At 44.3% G+C, this 25,684-nt stretch overlaps 1 long non-coding RNA gene across 2 annotated transcripts in view; it reads left to right on the top strand.

Annotated features, from left to right (window-relative positions):
• The window catches only part of LOC137451986 (uncharacterized), a 169,947-nt gene that overhangs the window by 6,483 nt on the left and 137,780 nt on the right, over nt 1-25,684 (top strand). The gene's annotated exons all lie outside the window — the stretch shown is intronic.

The raw sequence follows: 25,684 nt of genomic DNA, 5'->3' as shown, positions 1-25,684 counted from the left end.
GCTTCACATAAAGCAAAGCTACTGCCTTCCTTGGAAATTTAGGGCTCATGCTTCAGAACAGTTGACCCAGGAGTACCTGGCCAGGGGTTACTGCTGTGGGTCAGGGCAGGGAGGCCAGCTGGGAAGGTCAAGCTTCAGAGGAATGCAGAGTGCTCTGGAGTTGAAGTGTATGAGATTTCCAGGTGATCTGCTGGCAGCCACTGCAGCAGAGAGCACTAAATTAGCCTGGGATAACTGAATTCAGTGAAACTTCAACTGGTCTGGCCTGAATTCAACGTTTTTCATTAAATCTTGTTACTTGCCACAGGATTTGGGTTCCATGTGGGTTCACGTCTCACAGCCCTAAGTGTTCGGTTTTCTTCCCCCAGACATTTTCTGCAGTGAATCACTCAGAAGCATTTTTGCAGCACCTTACTGCTTTGAGGAGGAAAAGTGGGACAGGAGATAGCAGTTCAGAGGAGAACTGGGAACTGAAAAGCAGGTTTCTGATTTATGCAAGGGGCAAAGGGATGCCAGGCCATAGGCAATGAAACAGTCAGTTGGTATGAAATACATCTTGCCACACCTCCACTTTCCATTGTGCCAGATGTGTAGATATGACCTCAGCCAACATATTGCTTATTACTCATGGAACAAAGCAGCCAGGGCTTGGGCATTCAAGCATGTAGTCTCCTTGTGTCTTGGCATCTTTGTGTTTATAGGTCTCACTCTTTTTTTACTTTGCCCCTGCTAGCAATAAAGTCAAACAAGATCCGGTCTTTTCATAGCACTGTCACTCTCCTAAAACAGAGGGAGGGAGGAAAAGAAAGGCAGCTCCGATGCAGAAAAGACCTTGTGGTCCTGTAAATGATTTCTTGGGCCCCCCAAGGAAAACCTGAAAGAGAGAGGGAGAAATACCAATGCTTAACTGAAAGATGGTTTCAGGCACCCTGTGACTGAGATTCAAAGGATTCTGGCTAGAGCCCATCTCATGGTTGGTTGTTTGGTTGGGTTTTGCCACAAATCACCAGAGGAGAGTTACCCAAAATATTATTTCCCCAATTTCCCCATGAGTACTGCATTTTTGGTTGAAATGGGAAAATACTGAGCAGTTTACAGCTCAGAGGGAAGCCTTAAGACTTTGGTATCTTCCACTCTTGCTTAGCCACGATCAAAATGCTTTTGAGATTCAGATATAAACCAATGTGTGCAACTTGGTTACTGTTGTGTGCCTGTCCCTCCATGAAACTCAGGTCTTGACAGAGGTCTTTGGTTTTTACTGCAGAGGATGTCATGGATGGGATGGAAGTTTCTGCTGTGGACAAGTTGGACTTCTTCTGAGGTTCAATTTCACTTCAGCATAATTGTGGGCTCTCAGTTAATTTGTGTTTTCTCCCTGTCATGTGGGATGGCATCAAAAGAAAAATATAATAATTAGAATGCCTAGTACCCTCAGTTAAGTTCAGTCCCTCATTGTGTTAAATGTTTTAGGTAGTGAGTGCAATGAGTAAGAGTCCATGACCCCAAAGACATGCATGGCAGGCAGGAGGTGACAAGCGTCGCACATTACTGTTGCCAGTTTGCAGATTAATATTTGCCCAGGATGCCAAAACCACACAGCAGAGTGAGGAAGGGAAAATCAGATCTTAGGTGGGAAGATGACTAGGGTTTTTGTTTGCTCTGAGCCTGTGACAGGTCACCATCACTTTGGAGTCTGTCACCAGAGTAGGGATGTGCTTGCTGCCTTCTCTGAGTGGTGGCAGTGCCTTCCTGAGGAGCTGCTTTGCACTAGGGCTGTCCTCACAGTATCACAGTACAACTTAGGTTGGAAAGGACCTCGAGGATCATCGAGTCCAACCTATCAACACAGACCCCATGACCAGACCATGGCACCAAGTGCCACGTCCAATCCCCTCTTGAACACCTCCAGGGACGGTGACTCAACCACCTCCTTGGGCAGCACATTCCAATGACGAATGACTCACTCGGTGAAGAACTTCCTCCTCACCTCGAGTCTAAACCTCCCCTGGCACAGCTTGAGACTGTGTCCTCTTGTTCTGGTGCTGGTTGCCTGGGTGAAGAGACCAACCCCTTCCCAGCTACAACCACCTTTCCTTCTTTGGTTTTAGAAACCCCTCAGAACCATCAGCACTGAAACCATATCCATGTCCCATCTGCTGGCTGTCCTGGAAGTTTTGTGATTGTTCATCCTTTCCTCTCTGTCCTGGAGAGGTATTTGTGTGCCCAGTTCAACCCCAGAGGCAGCCACATGTCACTGGAGGGAGAAATGAGTCCCAGGGCTAATGGCAGAAACAGAGAGTAACAACATGTCAGAGAAATACTGCAGATAAGATGTATGAGGTGGAGTGGGAGATTCGGGGAGCGAAAAGCATTCCAGTAATGCAGCTTGGTGGTTAATATTTAATATCTTCTAAACTAAAAACATCAGTCAAGTCTTCCAGAGTGCAAATGAGGGAAAAATACCTAAAGCTAGGTCTGAGAGAGATGCTTTGCAAAGGAATTTTATCTGTGAGAAGGCCTCTCATATGCTTCCCAGATGTACCATCCCATCTGTCTGTATTTCTTCAGCTGATTATGGAATACATGCATTTATAGCTCAGAGCAAAGGGAGAGCTGATTTCTTTCTAGAGTGGTGTGGATATCACTGGGCTCAAGATAATTAACCATTAAAATATGCACACATAGCTCCACCCTGGTGTTTTGCTGTGAGGGAGGGTGGATGTGGCTCTGAGCAACCTGACCTAGTGTGAGGTGTCCCTGCCCGTGGCAGGGGGGTTGGACCAAATGACCTTTGAGGCCCCTTCCAACCCTAACAATTCTATGATTCTATGGAACATCTAGGTGTTAAGGAGTGCATATGTGAGAGGGTGCTGCTTGTGATGCTAGATGGCTTAAGGTTGTCATTTGTTGTGTCCAGTGCTGCAGGTATGTGTGTGAGTAAATTGACGCACAGAGCCACAAGGATGAGGAAGGGAATGGAGCATCTTCTATATGAGGAGAGACTGGGGGAGCTCAGGGCTCTTTAGCTTAGAGGAGACTCAGAGGTGACCTCATCAATGTTAATAAAGATGTAAAGGGTGAGTCCTGGGAGGATGGAGCCAGGCTCTGCTCGGTGGTGCCCAGTGGCAGCACAAGAGGCAGTGTTGGAAGCTGAGGCATAGGAAGTTCCATGTAAATATAAGGAAAAATTATTTCCCTGGAGGATGACAGAGCCCTGGAGCAGGCTGCCCAGGGGGGTTGTGGAGTCTCCCTCTCTGGAGGTACTCAAAACTCGCCTGGATGTGTTCCTGTATGATCTGCTCTAGGTGATCCTGCTCTGCCAGGGGGGTTAGACTTGGATGATTTTTCAAGGTCCCTTCCAGCCCCTGAAATTCTGTGATTGTGTGAAGATGCATCCAAAGAGGTTGCTTGCAGCTTTTGTGCGGGAGCTGTGTGCAGCTGAATCCCAAGAGAGATCCTGGCCTAAGCGTAATGTGTCTTGTACCTTCTGTGTAATTGCTGCAGAGAGCTCACTGCTCAGACTGACAAGACAAAGGGAGCATTATTACAGGTTTCCATGCAAAGAGCTGTGGGCTTGTCTACACTGCAACAGACAGAAGTTAATTCGTATTAAACTAATGATGCATGCACAAAATGCATCAGTTAAACTGCACTGAACCCCTTTGTGATCACTCCTCTGGATGGTGAAAGTGATCTCGCTGCCTTTAAACCTGATTGGCTTCCAAGTGAAACCCAATTAAAGCCACTTTGATTGCAGAGTTACAAAGGTCTATACAGGGATTTAAATGCAGCTCAACCAACTTAGCTCCAGAATTCATAGGTTTTAAGTTTTCTGAGTCTTGTGTATGCTTTATTCATTGGCTTCTGGCAGTGTTTGGATGTATTTTTTGCCTCTGAGCTGCAGGATAATGTGCAAACTTCAACTGCCCTAAAATAGAGTAAAAATGACATGAAAAGGTGAAACAAAATGAATAATAAGAGAAAATAAATGGAAAGGTGAAAGCTAATAAATAAAAAACAGAGTAAAAGGAAACAAAATCAAAGATAAAAGTTAATAACTGAAACAGAGTAAAATAAAACAAAGTAAAATGTAAAATTAAATCAATAAAGCAGAGTAAATGAAAGCAAAATAAAATGTAAAATTAAATGAATGGAACAGAGTAAAATAAGCAAAATAAAAAATAGAATTCACAAAATAAGATAAAACAAAAAGTAAAATAAAAATTAAATAAAAAAGAAAGAAAATGGAAGAAAATGAAAGAAAATGAAAGAAAATGAAAGAAAAAATCAACATTAAAACAGAATAATAAAATGAAATCAATTTAAAAAGTGAAATAAAAGAATGGAATAAATAAAACTAAAATTAAACTAAAATAATAAAAGAAAGAAAAGTCAAAGTAAACTAAAATAATAGAAAATAAAGGAAATAAAAAGTAAAATGAAATAACAAAATAAAAAGTAAAATAAAATAATAAAATAAAAAGTAAAATAAAATAACAAAATAATAAAATATAAAAAAAAGAAAGAAAATAAAAAGTAAAATAAAATAATAAAATAAAAAGTAAAATAAAATAACAAAATAATAAAATATAAAAAAAGAAAGAAAATTAAAAGTAAAATAAAAGAATATAAAATGAAGCAAATAAAAAGTAAAGTGAAGTGAAATAAAGTGAAATCATTTGAGAACAGAGAACATACATGAAAGTATTAACCCCAAAGGTGTCAATATCTGAATTCAAGTCATTTTGGACTAATTTTAAAGGTGCAGCTGCATTGGGAAGTTTGGGTTTGTAAATTCTCGAGATGATGCAGTACCCTGGAGTGATGGATGCTGAATTGTAGTCAGTGTCATAACTGGAAATCTAATCTCTGTGAAATCAAGCTCATGGCTTAGCACTGAGTCATTCCATATGGAGAGGAGAAACCTCTTGGCTGAGTGATATCCATGATGAAATTCAGTTAGGTGTGGGTTTGAACCTGTCCAAGTCCAGTTGAAACTCCTGAGCCTTAGCACAGCCAAGGAACTGAGGAGAATAGAATAGAATAGAGAATAGAATAGAACGCAACAGAACAGTATCACAGTATCACAGTATCGCTGAGGTTGGAAAGGACCTCGAGGATCATCGAGTCCAACCTATCAACACAGACCCCATGACTAGACCATGGCACCAAGTGCCACATCCAATCTCCCCTTGAACGCCTCCAGGGTCGATGACTCAACCACCTCCCTGGGCAACCCGTTCCAATGACGAATGACTCGCTTGGTGAAGAACTTCCTCCTCACCTTGAGTCTAAACCTCCCCTGGCGCAGCTTGAGACTGTGTCCCCTTGTTCTGGTGCTGGTTGCCTGGGAGAAGAGGCCAACCCCTTCCTGGCTACAACCACCCTTCAGGTAGTTGTAGAGGGCAATGAGGTCACCCCTGAGCCTCCTCTTCTCCAGGCTAAACAATCCCAGCTCCCTCAGCCTCTCCTCATAGGGCTTGTGTTCAAGGCCTCTCCCCAGCCTTGTTGCCCTTCTCTGGACACCTTCAAGTGTTTCGATGTCTTTCTTAATCTGAGGGGCCCAGAACTGGACACAGGACTCAAGGTGCGGCCTAACCAAAGCAGAGTACAGGGGCAGAATGACCTCCCTGCTCCTGCTGGCCACAGTATTCCTAATGCAGGCCAGGATGCTATTGGCCCTCCTGGCCACCTGGGCAACAGAACACAACAGAACAGAACAGAAGGAATAGAATAGAATAGAATAGAATAGAATAGAATAGAATAGAATAGAATAGAATAGAATAGAATAGAATAGAATAGAATAGAATAGAATAGAATAGAATAGAATAGAATAGAATAGAATAGAATAGAATAGAAGTACAGAGCATTTGGTGAGTCACCATCACTGGAAGTGTTTTAAAAGAGCCTGGATGAGGCACTTGGTGCCATGGTTTAGTTGATTAGATGGTGCTGGGTGATAGGTTGGACTCGATCTCAAAGGTCTTTTCCAACCTGGTTAATTCTGTATTCTGGAAGCTCCAGCTAACAATAAAACATGGAGCATGTTCCATGGTTTAGTGTGTGACCAACCTCTGTTCCATGCAGGGTGCAGACCTTGGGCTACAGAAGTTGGTATCCCCTTCCCATTAACACACAGGGGCTTTGGAGGCAGCATGGACCCCTTGAACCCGAGCCAACAGGGTGCACTGCAGACTGAAAGCACACACAACATGTGCTAAGGGTTCCTTGGCTGCAATTAAACCACAGATATATGTAGGTCTGTGTAATGGATAGCTAAAGTTTTGCTATTACTGCTGCATTTAGAAATGGAGTTTTTTGACAGACCTGTGATGGGTGGAGGTTTAATAATTCCATATAGATTGGGACCAAGAAAAACAGAGGTCTGTTGAGTTTCATTTCCACTTGTGTCACTGACTTTCTCTCTGCAAGCTTGAGGAGCAAGTAATTTAAGAGCTCTACATGTCTCAGTTTCTACACCTGTCAGCTGGGGGAATTACTTCACAGGGGGATTGGAAGTATCATTATAATGATACTTGCAATGTGCTTTCATATGCTAGGTAGAAGAGTGGGAGCGTTAACATGTACGAGGGAGAAAGAAAAAAGTAGGTTAGCTTGTCTGAGCTTGTCAGGCTTCTACTGTGTCAGCAAACTCAGGGAGACAAGAGAAAGGAGAGAAAGGGAGATCAAAAGAATACATTAAATTAAAAAGTAAACAGAGAAAGTTAAACTTGAAGTGGCAAGTAAGGAGTTGCACAGGACCTGTTCTGGGCTTAGCTGTGTTAATCTTGCTTTTCCGTCACATGCTAAGGCCTTTGGCATCACCAACAGGCCACCAAAACACCACAAATCAATCACTGTGTCTACCATGAGGTCTTGAGCTCCTGTCAGCTCTGATGAGCTGGCCAAGCTGAGGTTGCTCCACAAGTGAACAAAGACTTCTTGAAGGCAGTAGGGAATGATCCCTCTCCCTGTTCTGGTGTGGGACGTGGTACAGCTCAGATGCTTGGAGATCTCCACTTTCAGTAGGACCATTTGTATTTGTGACTTGTGGCACTTCAGGATGTGATGTGCAGTTGCCCCACACTGTGACAGTGACAGCAATAAGGTAGGGGCTGGGTCCTGGCCTTGCACCATGTCACTGGCAGTGGTGATGCCATGTGCTACGGGAAGGACGGTGTGAAAGTGAAGTTTCTGTGTTCTCCTAGCTCTGAGCAAGCCACACTTTAGGGACCCCTCAAAGCACAGGCTGCATCAGCTGCAATGTGTAAAGCTGATGTGGAACTTTTATGTGTTCTTGCTTCTATCACAGACATGAGAGAGTTAATTTACCTTTCTGTGCTTGCAGCCATACTTCTCTGAAAGCTGCTACACTTACACAAAGCAGCAGGACTGGGAAACAGCTTTCAGTGTCTGCATCCCACCCCCCACCCCACCCCTTTGTTGCGGTAGGAGCAAAAAAAGTCTCTGTGTGGGGTAGCTGTTTCCTCTGGGCTTTGTCAACACATTCACACGAGGCTGGGCTTCTGCACAAATGTTTCCCTCAGCTTCAAAGTCCATGTTTAAAGAAGGCAGCCCTGTAATGTGGTACTGTTGTGCATCATGTTGTGGTAGCTCAAGAAATGCTGCTGTCTCCTGCTGGAGGACAGATCAGGCAGATTGATTTGCTGCCTCCCCGTTTCTGTTCCTGCAATATGGATTCGTTTTTGGGAGCAGTGAATGTGTGTTGCAGTCCTTCAGAGCTGCTGCTGCTTCTTAGCATCTTTCAACAAATGTGCCACTGATGTGCTCTCTCAGCTGTTGGGACACAAGGGAGAGATATGGTTCTTCCTTTTATGTCTTTTCCTTACCCTCTGTGTTTTGAAGGTACACTTTCTTGGGTAGCTGAGGTGACCAGACCCGGATTTGAGCTGTGGTTATGTTCTGTTTAGCTTGATATGGTTATTTTCTGTTTAGCTTGATCTTTCTCTCTGGTCATGAAAGGTGTGATAGGATGAGAGGGAATGAATTTAACCTGGAGGAGGGGAGATTTAGAGTGGAGATTAGAAAGAAATTCTTCCCAGTGAGGGTGGGGAGACACTGGAACAGGTTGTCCAAGGAGGGTTGTGGATGCCCCCTCCCTGGAGGTGTTCAAGGCCAGGTTAGATGAGGCCTTGAGCGATCTGGGCTAGTGGGAGATGTCCCTGCCTGTAGCAGGAGGGTTGGAACAAGATGATCTGTAAGATCTCTTCCAGCCCAAACCATTCTATGATTCCATGAATCTAAGAAATAAGCCAAGGAGTCTTCTATAATATGGCAAATTTTGTGCATTGAGTAGCCTGAGAAGATCAAAAAGCATGTGGGCAAAAAATGTGTGACAGTCACATTTGTATAGAATTCTAGGTCAAACATTAGGCTGCTGAAAGCAGCCACAGCAGCTATAATCTTTCACTGTATCCAGTCAGAAAAGATGAAAAATTGTTCTTCTGCCTTTGAAGAATGGAAATACCATTTTCCATATTCCCTTTGCCCTGTTTTACTGCAACAGATTCTGGATCCACTCATCCTAAGCAGAGGTTGATGGAAACAAATTGCACCATAAAGCTTATCCTGAAACTCTGCCTTGTGCCCCTTCAGCAGCTGAGCAGTTGTGGAAGAAGTGGGCGCTCAGTTTGCATCCTAAGCCTCCTCAGACTGCCTTATCTGTGGCAAAGGAAAGGCCACTTGGACCCATGGGCTGGGTGGTGTAATCTTATTTTTACAGCTGGTCAGAGTGTTTTGCTGTGTGCCACCTGAAATGCACCCTTCCTTTTTGCAAACCACAACCAGCCAGCAGCTTCCGCCGGAGCGCCGGAGAACAGGAAGATGTGAAACAGGCCGAGGTGTAAATCAAAGAGTGGCAGCAATGGAAAAGAAACCTCATAGAAAACAAAAGGGAAGATGCCATCTCCCAGAGACCTTAGAATTGCCTATTCCTGCTCCTGAAAATCACCTGTGCTGAGATAAGGCAAGCCACACCCAGGAAGTCCAGCCCCTTTAAATGGGGAGGGCAGGGCTTGAAGCACACCCGGCTGAATGCTGCTAGGAACAGAGCATAGAAAGTGCTTTGGGACCTGCAAAATGATGCCGTGTAGGGGAAAGCAGGAGGGCAGCAGAAGCATTCAAGCTCCCTAACAGCAGTCTGTGTGCCACTGGCAAAGGAATGGGGTATGGAAAGGTAGACAGCTCTCTGTGTTTGTGTTTTAATGCAAACTGAGCCACTTGTATGTGCAGTGGCAAGAATGTCTTGGACCTATTTTTGTGGTGGTGGTGTTGAGGATGTGAATAAGGTCTGTAAAGGGATACAGTGATGAATCATAGAGTTGTCAGGGTTGGAAGGGACCTCAGGATCATCTAGATCCAATCCCCCTGCCATGGGCAGGGACATCTCACACTACAGCAGGTTGCTCACAGCTATCTCCAGCCTGACCTTAAAAACCTCCAGGCATGAGGCTTCCACCACCTCCCTGGGCAACCTATTCCGATGTCTCCCTACTCTCATAGGGAAGAATTTCATCCTAACATCCAATGTGAATCTACCCCTTTCTAGTTTTGTTCCATTGCCCCTAGTCTTACCATAACCTGACACACTAAAAGTCCCTCCCCAGCTGTCTTGTAGCCCCTTTCAGATATTGGAAGGCCACAATAAGGTCTCCTCAGAGCCTTCTCTTTTCCAAACAGAACAGTCCCAACTCCCTCAGTCTGTCCTCATAGGAGAGGTGCTCCAGCCCTCTAATCATCCTCGTGCAAGAGGAGGTTATCCATGTAAGGTTTTCCATACTATTTCTCTGCATTAGAATCACAGGACCTAGTCTAGGTGACCATCATCGCAGACAACAGTGACAGAGGGAGCTTGGCTTGTACAAATGCTCTCTGGTTGAGATAACTTTTCATCTTCTTGCCCAGAACAATGGACTTTCAACTTCTTGAGCCCCAGCAGGGTAAATCTTAACCAGCTATTTGTCAGATATTATGGAGACTGCTTATGCTAAAAAGTTTTTACCTAGGGCTCTTAGTAAGTATTAGAGGCTGCTTTAGTCTAGAAGGACATGGTTGTGCCACAGTTGTGAATGAAAGCATTTTAAAAGACATATTAAAGATTGCATCTGTGCCTTTACTCAATAATTTTCTATAGAAAAATGACAGTTTTAATTGTAAGATTTCGATGTGTTTGCAGGGGAGGGTAATCCAGCACTGACTTAGGGTTCAACAGCAGGATAAGCAAAATTCAGTGTTGACATCTCTAAGCTGCTCTGATTGTGAAGAAGGGGCAAAGCATGGATGGAGAACTGGAAAAAGGTGTGGTATGAGGCTGCTTACTATTGCTGCCCCCATTTTTGTCTCTGTTCTGGCAGTAGGCTTTTAAGTCTGATACTCCTGTAGGTGTTTCTTGTGTAGTAATACAATAATAGCTCTGTTACAATAGAGTGTGGGCTTGTGTTTGCAGGTAGGAAGCTATCAAAATACTGCATAAAATTAAATCTACTACCACGAAGTCCAGCTGCCTAAATCCTTGGAGGTGTTCAAGGCCAGGTTGGATAAGGCCTTGAGCAACCTGGTCTAGTGGGAGGTGTCGTCCCTGCCACAGTATCACAGTATCACTTAGGTTGGAAAGGACCTCGAGGATCATCGAGTCCAACCTATCAACACAGACCCCATGACTAGACCATGGCACCAAGTGCCACGTCCAATCTCCCCTTGAACACCTCCAGGGTCGATGACTCAACCACCTCCCTGGGCAACCCCTTCCAATGACGAATGACTCGCTCGGTGAAGAACTTCCTCCTCACCTTGAGTCTAAACCTCCCCTGGCGCAGCTTGAGACTGTGTCCCCTAGCAGGGAGATTGGAACTGGATCATCTTTAAGGTTCCTTCCAACCTAAACCATCCTGTGAATTTATGAATCTACACTAACAGCATTACTGAACATGAGAGTGATACAGAAGCAATACAGCTGTGCTCATCTTGTCCAGGGGCTGGCTTTCTTGCTGCTAGCTGAGGTGCTGTTCCTTGTTGTGCCGTCCAGACATGTGCAATGCTGTCTAACAGCTCGTGTTAGCCCCCTTTGCTTTTGTCCTACTCATCGTAAATAACAGCCTTAGAGGGGGGACTTGAGAAAGAAGGTTATCCTGAGAAAAAGGCTCTGAGGAGATAAAGGTGACATATCACTTGATACAAACCAGATGATTAATGGTGAGGCTTGTAGCTCCTACTTTGAAATGTTAGCACTGAATGCAAATGTGAGCTACAGCAGAGCAGATAATAATTTGGCTTTTACTTCAGCACTGCATATGGCCAGTCTGTAGTAGCTCCTGTATGAAATAAGATGGAGGCTGAGACACCCTCCCAGCCTCTTTATTTCATGAATGCATTCATTATGGTGTGCTTAGTTGGTTGATTGTTAGTGATGCCAGAAAATAGAGGCTATCTCTGGTGTTTACAGACTTCTACTTGGTTTCATGGTTCCCTGATTACGCTCTGTATCTGCTTACCCTTCGTGCCATCTCGTGGGGATGCCATCATCAGCTGAACAGCCTGATTCTTGTTCCTCTTAAAAGATTTCCACACCCCCCTCTCCCCCTTCTCCAGTGCTTTTGTGTAATCCAAATAGCAGCCAATTTCTATTTTACTAGTGGTACCTAAACATTAAGGAAGGCTGGCCACTAGCCAATTCATTTAAGTCTCTAGAATAATAGTTAGCTCTCTAATGAATAGTCTGGCTTTAAATCTCTCCATTCAATTGTGGTGGCACTCCTGAAGTTGACAGGTACTTATAAGACACTGAGGAAAGGTCATTTGTTGGGTGTGAGTTTCATTGATTTGTTCAGAGAACCTTCTAGTCATTCCCCTCCACTCTTTAAAAGGGAGGGAAAAAAAAAAGGCCAAAAAAACCTCACCCAAAACAAAAAAAAGGGCAGGCAGAAAATGCATTCATTTTCTTCTATGAGTTTCAGAAGTCACAAAAAATCCATTCTAGGTAAGCAGTTCCCTCCTTTGCTGCTGCTCAGTTAGGGTCTCTCCAGTGTTTCATGTCTTGGTGGCCCATTGTTTGTTATTGGTGGTGCAGCAGCTGACCTGGGGGCTCTGGCAGGTCAGCTTTGCAAGCGTATCCAGGAGGAGTCACTTTCTGGCCCTTGTAACACCACTAGCAGTCCCTGACAGGAATTCAAACCCAAGAAAAGGTGGATTGGTTTCCTGTTGTACAGATGGGGAAAGATTTGCTGATTTGCCTGAGCTTCCTAGCTGCCAGAACAAGGACCTGCAGGTAAGGCTGGGAAGTTAGAACCTGAAGAACAGCGCAGGAGAACGTCAGTGAAGGTAAGGAGTGCTGTGGGCAGAGTGGACCATGAAACGAATGGGAACGTTTCCCACTGCAGATAAGAGGAGAGCATGCCTGAGGTGAAGAGTTCTCAGCCCAGGGAAGTTATTAAGTGTCTGAATTCCTGGCGGCTGGCCTGAGGACATTGTTAAGAGAGGAATGAAGTCAAGCGTGGACCCCCACTATGACTTGCCTGAATGATATTTAATGTTTAAGCTTTTCAAAGTGGAGAGCACTGCGTAGGAGCACCTCTTAAAGAGGAACACAAGTCCTTATTGATGAACTGCTTGTGTTCTCCATGATTTTGGTTCAAAATGATACCAGCAAATTAGCTTAGTCTGAAAAGAAGCTTTGGAGAATTGGTGTTTTCCCTCTGATTCACAAGTCCTAATTGCCTCTTTTCTCTCCTCTCTTTACCCACTATGTTTCTGGGGGTTTGGTTTGGTTAGAGGCAGGGATGGCAGAGTCTGTGGCTCTCACGTGTTTGGGGATTTTTTTTCTGTAGCAGTTTTGCTTCCTAGAGTGAAAAGCATACAGTGTTATGCCTGATTGATAGAGGGAAGGGAAGGACTGGGGACAGGAGATGTAACCCAGCAATATGATAGTGTGGGCAAAAATGAAGTCAAGGTCTGCTCATAGGATAGGATAGAATTAACCAGGTTGGAAGAGACCTTTGAGATCATCAAGTCCAACCTATCACCCAACACCATCTAAACAGCTAAACTCTCTTGCTGGAGGGAAATTGGTCAGACTGCAGATTCTCTCCAGGATGCAGAATGGAAAATCTGTTGTAGAAAGTGGTGATTTTTAGAAATCAGACCATAGTGGAAACTGAAGATTATTTTGTAAGGAAACAAAGCCCTGGTCCAAAGATGAGTGAAGTCACTGGAATTTTTTCCATTGCTTTCCCTGGGAGTATATCTTTTTGTAGCAGTGGTTGGTAAGAGGCAAGATAACACCTGATGAACCATTTCCCATCTCAGTCCTCAGGCTCTGCAGTAAAATATGCTTTTCACTTAGAGCAGGAGCAGCCGTTGGATTTCTACCCAGAACATGGTCAGTAGAGTTCTGCTCAAAGGAGGAGGGAAGAAGAAATGGAGATGAGGGCAAATTGCAGCAACAGGCAGCACAAAAGTGAAAGAAAGCGGAAGCAGAGTGTATTTACTTCTCACCTGCTACAAATTATCCTGCAGCACAATGCCAGCAGAACGCAGGGAGGAGGAGGAGGAGGAGGAAAAGGAGGAGGAGGAGTGGTGGGACAGGCTGTGGTGCAGCCGGCATGCAGGGAACAAAAGGCTTTTCTGTCTCCAAATGCTGTGCACCGAGGTGGAAGCTCTGTGCTCACGCTGCAGCTCTGTGTTTCTCAGGGCTTTGGTTTCACCAGCCAGACAGGTACTATGGAAAGGTTTGGAAAGGCTGACCCACAAGTCTGGCAGATCTTTTGCTCCTTAATGACGCTCAGCCTGTGTCCTGCTATTGCTGGTCAGCATTTTGCTTGCAGGCTAATGTTACAGTGGTACCAGAACTCGTTCCATATTGGTGTTTGATCCTGGGAGAAGGGGAAAAATCTGGTCAATACGGTTCTCATTAGCCAAAAAAAAAGTTGTAACATGCTGGAGCCATTAGTAGTTTGTTGATTGAGTTAACCGTGCAAGGCAGGCTGCAATTGATCATCTACATTCTCATTAAATATGCCACAGCCTAGGAGAGTTTGTTATGAAACTATTTGGAGGACATGAGGAATCTTGCTTTCAGCCAAGAGCAGCAGTTTCAAAGTGAGAGCTTTTAAAGCTCCAACTGTGTAATGAATATCAGAGATGGGACTGAGGTGCAACAGAAAAATACTCTTCTTCCAAAACTGTTGCTGCACAGGGTTTTGTTTCAGCCCACCATGGGCAGAGAGATTGAGGCTGAAACTTGAATCTAAACTTTCTTAGTGCTGCAAGAGGCAAGAGATGAGGATTTGTGGCTAGACGACTTCCATTTGGAACTGTCTAGTAGGTGTTTAAAGGAAGAAAGCATACTTGTGCTCCAGTTGAAGATAATGAGGTAAACTTCAACCAAAAGCCAAATCCACCTTTGTGTTGCTTATAAGATAGGCAATAAGTTAATAAGATAAAGAGAGAGAGAGGTGATATAATTTCCCTTTTAAGAAATGGGTGAACAGGAGTTGCTGAGGAGTGTTACCTTGAAAATATATCATGATCACTTTAAACCTTCTCCATGTCTTTCAGCTTTTGAAATGCTGAAGATCACATCTTGAGGGAATTTGTTAGAGCCTTTGAAGTATTTTTATGTTAGGCCCCTATGGCAGAAGATTGTACAGATCAAGAAAGCACGGCGTAGATTTATTCACAGCAAATGCATTTAAATTACCCAGCTATAGGGGCACACATTCTTCATTTATATCCTGGTGTCTGGGCTCTGAAATCCTCCCAAGAATTGAGGTCATAGAATTTGAAAATGAGCTTCTGTACACCATACTTCTGGCCTTTCAGATGTAATGCAGTCAGTACTGTGTGGTAAATTGGACAGAATTCAGAGAAGAGCAACAAAAACGATTAAGGGAGGAAAGGAACTGACTTACATGGAAAGATTAAAAGCTTTACAAATTTGTGGCTTGGTGAAGCAAAGGCTACTGCAAGTCATTGGAAGTTTCTGGAGACAGGAATGCAGCTTCAAAATCCCCAGTCTTGCCTAAACCTGTTTTTGTTTGTGTGCTTCTTTTAAAGCAAAATCTTTTTAGAGCAATATCCTCCTCTGGTGTAACTTACCACAGTTCCAGTGAAAACAATGGAGCTGAGGGATCCCTGCCAAATTACACTGTCTAAAATTGTGCCTGTTTGAAACTGGTAACAGCAGGAGTGGGAGCAGTAGTTTAGGGAGACAACTGGTGGTTTAACTCCTGCGAGCTAATTCCTGGTATATTCAGTATGCAGAGTGGTTAAATCCAGAAGATATTTGCACATCTTTCCAGGGAAGCCTTAGAGCATCCTTCCAGTACAGGACAGCTGGGGAGGGACTATTTTACAAAGCCTTGTAGTGATAGGATGAGAGGGAAAGGATTGGAGGTTGAGGAGGGGAGATTTAGACTGGAGATTAGAAAGAAATTCTTTCCAGTGGTGGTGGTGAGACACTGGAACAGGTTGCCCAGGGAGGTTGTGGATATCCCCTCTCTGAAGGTGTTCAAGGTCAGGTTGGCTGAGGTCTTAAGCGTCATTTCCATCCTCACTGAGTTGATCAAGATGATGGCCACTCTGCAGACACAAGGAATGAATGGTTCCTGCTGGTGCATGGGGATTGAATTACAGGGAGACTGAGCCATTAAAAACATGGGATGAGTCTTAGGAAGATGAAGTGTGAAGTTCTTCATCCTGTGAAGCAGTCTCAGAAGGGAAGTGATGGAGGCCCTGCTGCTTTGGATCTGGTACATTTTCTAAGGTTGGAGTGTTAACTGAAGCAATTATGGCCACATTTCAATTGAGAAGTTAATTTCTGGCTCCCTTGCATGCTCTTAATTTCAGCTGAGTAGGGAGTTATCCTGTCCCACGGCTAAGATGTGGTGCTGGCTGCACATGGAGTTCAGAAGGTGCCACCTTGCACAGGAGCGATCACTTTTATTAGATGGCTGAAGCTGCCAAAGAGCAGAGGAAGGAGATGGTAGTGCAGTAGCTTCTGGATGGAAGATGCTGCAGATAGCACTTTTCAGCATTATTTGTGTGTGCTCTTCACTGAGAGGTGAAAGAAGCCAAACCTCTATAATATCATTAGGACTAATTTTCAGCCTTGCCAAGTTGCACCAAAGAAAAAAGCAAAAGCGCTGTGGAGGCCATGCTGCCCTGCTGCCTTCATTTCCCTGGGTCAGGAGTGGGGCAGAGTGACCTGCTGGACACCTCATCACTTTGATATCCAGCTCAATGAATGAAGAGAAAAGAAAGGAGAAAGCAGAGTCCTCCTGAAATGAGTGTGTGGGAAATGGTGATTTTGGGGTGTGTGAATGAGACGAGCAGTCAGACAGGAATACCGAATGTGGACCGAAGATGCCAGGGGAATTGTTTCCATAGAAACACAGCCATGGAGGCTCACATGGCTCCCCCATCTCAGACTTACAAATTCATATGATTATCTTAATGGTCAGCATAATGGATTGAAAAGAGGGAGGTGATTAGTAAAATTTGATCCGAGTTTGCCGCAGATGTGGGGAGCATTGTGCTGAAGTCTCCGTCTGATTGCAACTTAGAAGGGCTCATATGCCGAGCTTGTACCCCTCTGATTCGCTGCAGTAAATCAGGATTAACTCCTGAGCAGTGAATGGTACCCTACTGGTGTCAAACAAAGGGAATCAGACCTAGTTTCTTTTAATTAACTTGAAGGGAAAAAAAAAAAGGTCTGCATTTGTTTCTTCATGCATTCTTCTGTCACCTTTGTTGTCCAGACCTTTTGCGTGGCTGCAGACATAATCTTCTGCATGTAAATCAATACCGTTCAGAAATGCCTCAGGAAATATTGTTCTGAAATGTGCTCAATGGAAGCACATGCCTTCCTGGGCCAGAATTTATGAGGGGCCCTGGGAGCCTGTTTTCGCCAGCTTTTCGTGTCCTTGGGAAATCCAGGATGCTTAGTGCTAATTTATGTTGCTCCAGCCCCTTCAGAGAAACTTAACACCTGAAAGTGCTGGGATTGCATTGTGCTGTTAGGCTTCTGAGTACACTGTGTTGGTAGGGTTCTGAGTGTAATACAGATGATGCCATGTTCAAATGACTAAGCTTTGATAACATTAATAAAGGACATTTAACTTGCATTTCATGAAGTAAGAGTGTTCTAGGCTTTTGTGGTTCATTGCATGATCTGATCTGTCTTCTGGTGTGGACAGTGTTCCCAGCTGAGGTTTTTGTGTGGTACTGTTGACACAGGCACAAGCAGAGTGGGTTGCTTCAAACCTTCATGAGCAGCTGAAAAGATGTGTCTTAGGAAGGCTGAGAATCATCCTGTGGGAATTTCTCTCCAAAACATATCCTGTTAGCTCCCAAACAACCCCAAATGCAACATCCATAATGGAGAAGAGGCTAAACCCTCTAGTCTATGCCTGAGCATCCCCAAATGAAACCCCAAGGTTTCAAACCATAGTTCAGATATGTGGCTTGGGCTCCTCTCTGTGAAAACCTGCAGTGGCCTGGCCCATCTCTTGTGATTCCAGAGTTTAAACTGGGCTGAGCTGACCTGGTAAACTAGCTAAACCCATGGCTGTCTGATTTTTAAAGCAGCCAAAACTTCACTACCCACAAGCTTCATGTTTAATGATAGTCATTTGTGCTCTTTTTAGAAGAGGCTGTGTGGACAGGGAGAGATGAGCAGGAAGTGGAGGCAGGACAGTTTTGTACACGATTTCCAGTAACTGCTGTTTGTGAGGAACCTTCCCATTATCCAAGACAGAAATGTCTCTACAGCAAGAAAAATAAGTAGTGTTATCTTTCTGGGTGCATGTGGGGGGAAAGCAAAATAAAGTCTAAAATTATGTGGAAAAATTACTCCCATCTTCCTTTTAGTTTCCTCTACCTCTCAAAACTGTCAAAAAGTTGCTAAAGACCCTCAAAGCCTCAAGACCAGCCCAGCTCCAGGCTGGTGTCTTGATAAGCATACATAATGCTCCTGCAGCTCCAAGAGGAAAACAACCGAGGTTTGGGAAGGGTCAGCCAGGAATGACATAGCTGTGAGTATGAAAGGAAATCAAAGAACTGCAGGGTTCCACCCAGGAGAGGGGAGAGTGCAAGAGGCAACCAGGCCAGCCAAGGCTGAAACAAGATTAACAGGAAGAGACACCCAGAGAGAAGCATTCTCCTCTCAAACCTCACGTGTGTGAATTCAGTGCTAACCTTGACCCATGCTTGCAATTGCCTCGTTTGGAAATGCCCTCCCTTGAACTAATTAGTGAGGCTGCTCTCCCAGTGCTCCTGTGCTGTATGTTTTTGTGGTGAGTTGAGCAATGTTTGATATTTTTCTTAAGAACCTGGATTGTGGAGTGACAGGATGTGTCAGTAGCATTGAGGTGCCCTAATTTCAGCTGGGACCACTTCATGATACTAAACCCACAGAATGCCAGGTTGGAAGGGACCCCAAGGATCATCTGGTCCAACCTTTTCAAATGAAATTCAAATACAAATGAGAATGACCACAGCAAGCCCTAGGAGGAGAGGCTGAAGGAGCTGGGATTGTTTAGCCTGGAGAAGAGGAGGCTCAGGGGAGACCTTATTGCTCTCTACAACTACCTGAAGGGAGGGTGCAGACAGGAGGGTGTTGGTCTCTTCTTCCGGGCAAGCAGCACTAGAACAAAAGGACACAGTCTCAAGCTGTGCCAGGGCAAGTTTAGTCTGGAGGTGAGGAGAAAGTTTTTCACAGAGAGAGTTGTTAGCCATTGGAATGTGCTGCCCAGGGAGGTGGTGTAGTCCCCATCCCTGGAGGTGTTCAAGAGGGGATTGGACGTGGCACTTGGTACCATGGTCTAGTAGTCATGAGGTGTTGGGTGACAGGTTGGACTTGATGATCTTTGAGGTCTTTTCCAACCTTGGTGATTCTATGATTTACAGAAGGGAGTGGAAATGTTTCTGCATTCCCACACAGGAAAGCTGTGAAGTGTTATGATGCAGGCAATAGATTCATTCCTTGATGGTATTCCTCCATACTCTGAGTCTCTTTTCCATGCTGTAGCCTTCTATGAGTCTCCTCTTTGCTGAGAGCAGGGTGGCATTTACAAGAGTATGTAAATGACTTGGACTTCCAAGTCTTATTTAAAAAAAAGTACTTAAGGGCCAGAATTTGGAAGATACTCTGTTGGTAATGACAAGAATGGGTTGAAAATGAGATAAAAGCAAACCACAGAGCAAAGCCTTGGTGTCTAGTGTCTCTTGTAAGAAATGGAAATTTAGTGTTGCAGTGTTGCAGAAGATTCAGTTAGGTTTCTACTACTATTTTTAGGATCCTAAATGCCTTTAAACTGCTGCTGACTTGTAAACCTATGTAAGCATTCCAGGCTTTTTCAATTTTCTCCCTTAAGCTTTGATGCAGGAGGTAATCAGCCTGCCTAACTCCGTGTGTATGTCAAACCATCCTGCATCAGGGATGTGTGTGTGCTGGTTGCGCAGGCAGTATCACAGTATCACCAAGGTTGGAAGAGACCTTGAGGATCATCGAGTCCAACCTGTCAACACAGACCTCATGACTAGACCATGGCACCAAGTGCCACGTCCAATCCCCTCTTGAACACCTCCAGGGACGGGGACTCCACCACCTCCCTGGGCAGCACATCCCAATGACAAATGACTCGCTCAGTGAAGAACTTCCTCCTCACCTCCAGCCTAAACTTCCCCTGGTGCAGCTTGAGACTGTGTCCCCTTGTTCTGGTGCTGGTTGCCTGGGAGAAGAGACCAACCCCTTCCTGGCCACAACCACCCCTCAGGTAGTTGTAGAGGGCAACAGTACAACAGTGGAGGCACCCTGAGCTCCTGTTAAGCCTGCTCTTGGCACAAGGATGCTCAGCTATCCTGCCTCTGGTGCTCTCATCTGTTTGGAACAGTCAGAGGATGAGGAGGGGAGTGTGTGTGCAACGTGTGGGTGGGGAGGTAGTGGGGACTTGCTAAGTAGCCACTCCTGATTTCCCAAAGCAAGGAGACCAAGGGTGCAGCCACTACCCAAATCCTATCTCTGAGCAAACATCCACTCTATTATGAAACCCTATTGGCAAGTAGGATGTTGTTAGTTTACAGAAGGTTTTTCACTCATCAGTTAGTGAGGAGCATAGGTTGGACCAGCTTTGTCTAGCCTTTAATCTGGGGGGACTTTTTATTGCTGAACTACCTCTGCATACCAAATGTAATTGGTTTGCCAGCTCACACTTCCCTGACCCATTTCCAAAGCGATTTCATTTGATTGTGTAGGGTCATCTTTCTGAAATTATTTCTTGATTTTTATCTGAAATCCATTGATAATGGCTCCTTAAGTTCTTTCTGTGCTATCTGGTGGGTTTAATTTCAGGGAGTACATTGGGAGAGTTTAAGTGTATGTTAGTTATCATAGTGATGGATCAGCCAAACAAGGCACATTTGGAAACTCACATGTTCCTTTTCATTGACCTGTGATATTTGAAAGATAAGCCTTTTGCATGCCATTAGCAGTTTGAACATCTATAAACATTCCTCAGCATGTTTAGATTTTGGGTTGGAATAGTTTGGGTATGTATATGTGGGTTTTGTTTTCCTTTAATCCATCCAAGAATATTAATTGCCTGTTTGGTTTGCAGTTTGCCATTTATTTAATAGCTTCCCTTGAAAGCAGCATTGGTTTAGCTTGTGCTGAATCCAGCACACTGCTGAAAGCCAGTACTGCACTGCAAACTCACCTGAAGGCTGTGGATTGCAGTCTGACACTGACACAGACATGATTCATAGGATCAATATGGTTGGAAAAGACCTCAAAGATCATCAAGTCCAACCTGTCACCCAAGACCTCATGACTGCTAGACCATGGCAACAAGTGCCACCTCCAGTCCCCTCTTGAACACCTCATGTCCTGGGTCAGGCTGTGCAGCTCTGAATCTCACTTCATGCAACTCTGGAAGGGTGAAAGTAGCAGCGCCTGCCCCTTGTGAATGTGTGAGACTTAAAGAGTACTGGTACAATATGCTTTTAAAATTGTGGTGCTTGCACTTTATTAAAGGCAGAGCTTCATGCATTTGAGTGGGGCTTTTGTATAGGTTCTTAAGTATCTGAATTATTATTCACAGCTTTGTACTGCTGAGCAGTTCTGTTGCTGGTCAGAACTGGGCATCTGAACATCTTCAAAGGGGAAATGATCCCTTTCTATTGCTGGCATGTGTTTGAGCATCCCAGGTACATCACTGAGGTCATACAGTGGAGGTACAGAGGATGTCCTGGGGGTGCACCTGCCTTTGAATCCCATGCATGGCTCTGTGACTGGATGACAAACCCTTTGGTCTCCAGCTGGATGAAGTGGCGCCGTCTGTTGCAAGTTGTTTCGCCTCATTAACAAGCCTTGTATCTGTGCCAGGCCTTACCCTATTGAGTTTGGATACACAATCAAACTTTAACTATGTCTGGAGGACAGAAAGGAGTCAAAGGGTTGTGCTCTGATGTGACAAGTGTTCAGCTAAAGGGCTTGAGCAAATTTCATGTGCAAGTTCTGTTGTGTGTTATCATATGGTGAATCGGCACATAAACCATCTCAGTTTGGGTTTGTGCTGTTCCACTAGCTGAAGCTGAGGATGTGAATTGACAGTCTAGACATCTCTCTGCCACTTTTAGATGTGACACATTATCTTGTCTCTATACCACAGAAAAATAAATTGAAGTTTGTAGACCTAGTGCTCTACTTCTGCTAAGGCAACTCCATCGATTCCCAGCTTGCATAGGGGTGGAAAGGGCCCTCAAAGGTCATCTCATCCAACCTTCCTGCAGTTGTGCCAACTTTGGCATGAAATAATACCCAGTGGAAGCAGGAACAGCATCAGCACCTTGCTTGTGAGGCTGCTTGGGGTTGATACAGTGTCTCCAAACAAATCAGGAAAAGCAAAAACTGTGCTTAGAATCACCAAAACTAGATATGGGGAAAATTCAGTCATGTAAGTCATCCCAACTGCAGATAAATGCATCTGCCTGTCTGCCTGGCTATCTGTCTGTGTGTTTTCCATAGATACATCAGCAGGTCCTGCCATTGCTTCTAAATTGCAGCTATATGCTCCACTGTTACCAAACCATGCCCTCTATGGTCAGATGTGCTCTCAGTTTAGTGTCTGAGGATCATTTGACACAGACTGCTTTCAGCATGTGTGATTTTTCCACTGTCACCCCAACTTCTTTCAGCTTCAACTCTGTAAGCTGAAACTGGTTAAAACTTGGTCATGAATTGCTGACGATGCTTGATCCAAGGACATCTCTCCACTCTAACTTAGGTGATCCAGATGAGGAATCAATAGAATTACATTTATACCCTCTCCAAAAGCCCTGTGAGGCTCAGTTCACTAAAGTGTGCAAAAAACTTTGTGATCATTGGGTAAAAAAATAAAATCCAAGCGCACAGAGCTGTAGGAGAGGTAAAGAATATCCTTCTCTTTAAAACTCCACAAGCACCAAAGGTCTCCCTTGCACTGCATCCCTGGATTCCCAGTATCTGTGCTACGAGTTAGATCTGGCCCTCTGGCAGAGAGTTAATCTGGACTCTTCTTACAAAACACATCTCTCAAGTGAAACTTTTGCCTATATTTTTCCCAGAAGATTCTTCTCTTTCAGTCCAGAATTTTATCAGCAATTCTTATGCTAACAGGGGTCAGGAGATGAGATGTTTCTCACGTTACACTTGAAGCTTCTCATGAATAATGGCCTGTATCACCTCTATTGTCTGTCCAAAACATAAGCAACCAGACATAAGGCCAGAGGAGAAATTTAAAGAGTGCTGAATAAGCCAGCAGGACAGACCAAGAACTCAGATAGTCAGAGAGTGAAACAAATACAAGGTAGAGCAGATGGTTATTTGGGGAAATATCTGAGCAGATTAACTACCAGGCAGCTAGAGAATGAGTCAGTCCCTAGTTATAAAGTACCCTGAAATCTTCAGAGCGAGATTAGCAGAAGCACAGATGAAGATCACTGTAGCCAAAATAAATTAGAGGTCATTCCCTAGTGAATTTTCTTAAGTGTTAAGTAGAGCACACCAGGCTTTTCACAGAAATCTGGGGAGGAGGGGGGGAGGGTTGCCATACTTAAGACTATCACTTGCTCCTGTGTAAGGGCAATCTGTCCATTTGGAAGCAATTTCCCCATCTTTATTGTCCTCCTTTTCTTTACTCAAATGAATCTCTTTGCCCTTTTTTTCATGTATATATCTCTGTGTGTGTGTGTATGAGAAAAAAAATAGTATTTGCAGTTAGAGCAGGACGATAATCCCCAAATACATGGCCTTGGAAATTGCCATCGTGGAGAAGTTAGTTACCCCTTAGCCCTTCAATCTTTTTGGGCTTTTTGGTGTTTTCTGGGCTATTTTTTTTCTTTCCCTCTTCTTTTTTTTTTTTTCAGTAAGACTGCAGCTGCCATCTGATTTATATTTATATATGCTCTTTGTAGATATTAATGCAATAACAGATTAAACCTAAAGGAACTGTTACCACACAGAGAAATCTCAGGGTCTGATCTCGCAAACGCTAATGCCTCTGAATAACTTTAATCTTGTGCATTGTAGATTTGAATTTAATGGGGGGACTCTCACATGCCAAAGTTTCTCACATATGAGAATGTTTGCTGCAACTTCAGACTTCCCCCATATGTTGATGTCAATTTGTTTTTGCAGCCTCAAGACGGTTTAGAAACCTAAGGCTCTGATCACGGTTTGTGTGTGCTTGGTTCTTTGGGGGTTTATTTGTTTGTTTGTTTGCTTATTTTCAGTTCCACAGGCAGCATTGTATCAGATCTTCAACAGGAAAATAAACAAACAAATAAATGGTTCAAAAACTTCCCCACTGCTAGTGAAACCAGCAACTGATACCAGGCCAAACTTGCAAGGGGTTCTTCAGGCGTTTTCTTTGAGGGCTGAGCGAACTCATAGGTAAAATGGGTCAGAGAGTGGTAACCCTTTTTGAGGTGTCATCTTCTCACCACACATTCTGAAGGGGAATTCCTCCAAGAAACTGGATTGTAAAACTGGGGGGAAAAAAATCATATGATAGCCCAGTAGCCAGTTTTAGTGCTTGTGGAAATAGCTGCCAGTGTCCAGGGAACAGGCAGCGGAGTTGTATGGAACTTGCCTAGCGTAGCTGGCCTCTGATCTCTGTGAAGGGCTCAAGGTAAGCTGCAGAGTCCAGCTTCACTCTGTTTGTGCTGCAGGATCATCTCTTCTGGAAAGTGTCCAGAGAAGGGTCATGAGGATGATCAGAAAGTTGGAGTACCTCTCCTGGGAGGACAGGCTGAGAGAGCTGGGGTTGTGCAGTTTGGAGAAGAGAAGGTTTCGAAAAGTCCTTATTGAAAGGTCACAATACCTGCAGGGGACCACAAGAAAGCTGGTGAGGGACTTTTCAGGGTATCAGGTAGTGATAGGACTCAGGGAGAATGGAGCAAAACTAGAAATGAGTAGATTCAGATGGGATGTTAGGAAGAAGTTCTTCCCCATGAGGGTGGTGAGAGCCTGGCACAGGTTGCCCAGGGAGGTGGTAGAAGCCTCATCTCCGGAGGTTTTTGCAGCCAGGCTGGATGTGGCTCTGGGCAACCTGGTCTAGTGTGAGGTGTCCCTGCCCATGGCAGGGGGGTTGGAACTAGATGATCCTTGAGGTCCCTTCCAACCCTGACAGTTCTGTGATTCTCTGTGAGGGCTTAGATGCCAACAACTCTTTAGAGGATCTAAGTTTGATCCCATTTCCACTAGACTATCAAAATCCACTAGTTTTAGTGACTTTTGATAAATCCACTTTAGATCCTATCTGGTTGGTTTCAGAATACCTGGGGAGAGCCAAAATCCCTGTTTCTCTTGAACTCTAATACACAGGTATTTCAATTCATGCACATCCTCCAGTGTGCCAAAGCAGCATTATAATCCTTGCATTCTGCCCCTGAAGGTATGAATCGTACTCACAGTGCACGGTCAGCCTATTGTAGTCTGCTGCAGAAGGCTGCTGAGTTGAAACACCAGTGGTTAGTTTTAAGTTCAATAATAATGGTAATTTTCCAGGCTAATGCAAGGGTAATCAAGTTTTCTATAAGGCAACTACTGTGACCATCAGGAAAGTTTTATTTCTCCAGGTTCAACAGTTTACATGTGACTAATGCACTCCTGGAGAAGAGGTGACTTCCCTTTAAAACATGCAGCAGCTGACTTACAAGAGCACTGATAGCAGTTAGCAGTTAAGGCTTGCTAACCATTGGCAGAAAATCTGATAAGAATCCAATAGTACCTCAAGTTATTCCACTTCTAAGCTTTGGAGTGAACAAGACTTATTTCTGAGCCCACAGAAATGTAAATAGATGCTTTTTTCTTTTCTGTAACCTGACATTATGCAAGATTAAGCTCCTTTTTCTAAGGGTTATCTCCATTGCACAGAATCACAGAAACATTCAGGTTGGAAAAGACCCTCAGGATTATCAAGTCCAACCAAGAATCTTACTCTACAAAGTTCACCCTTAAACCACATCCAAATCACCTTTCAATGCATCCAGGGTTGGTGACTCAACCACCTCCCTGGGCAGCTCACTCCAATGCCTGACCACTCTTTCTGTGGGAAAAAAATGTCCTAATGTCCACACTAAACCTACCTATCAAGACGAAATGTGTGTGTGAATGTAGGTACACAGGCAT

Source organism: Melanerpes formicivorus, unplaced genomic scaffold, assembly GCF_026170545.1.
Source record: "Melanerpes formicivorus ecotype bairdi unplaced genomic scaffold, bMelFor1.0.p_v2 SCAF_47, whole genome shotgun sequence".
In the NCBI taxonomy this organism is placed as follows: domain Eukaryota; kingdom Metazoa; phylum Chordata; class Aves; order Piciformes; family Picidae; genus Melanerpes; species Melanerpes formicivorus.
Note: the sequence above shows the minus strand (reverse complement) of the source record. Positions and strands in the feature narration are given on the sequence as shown.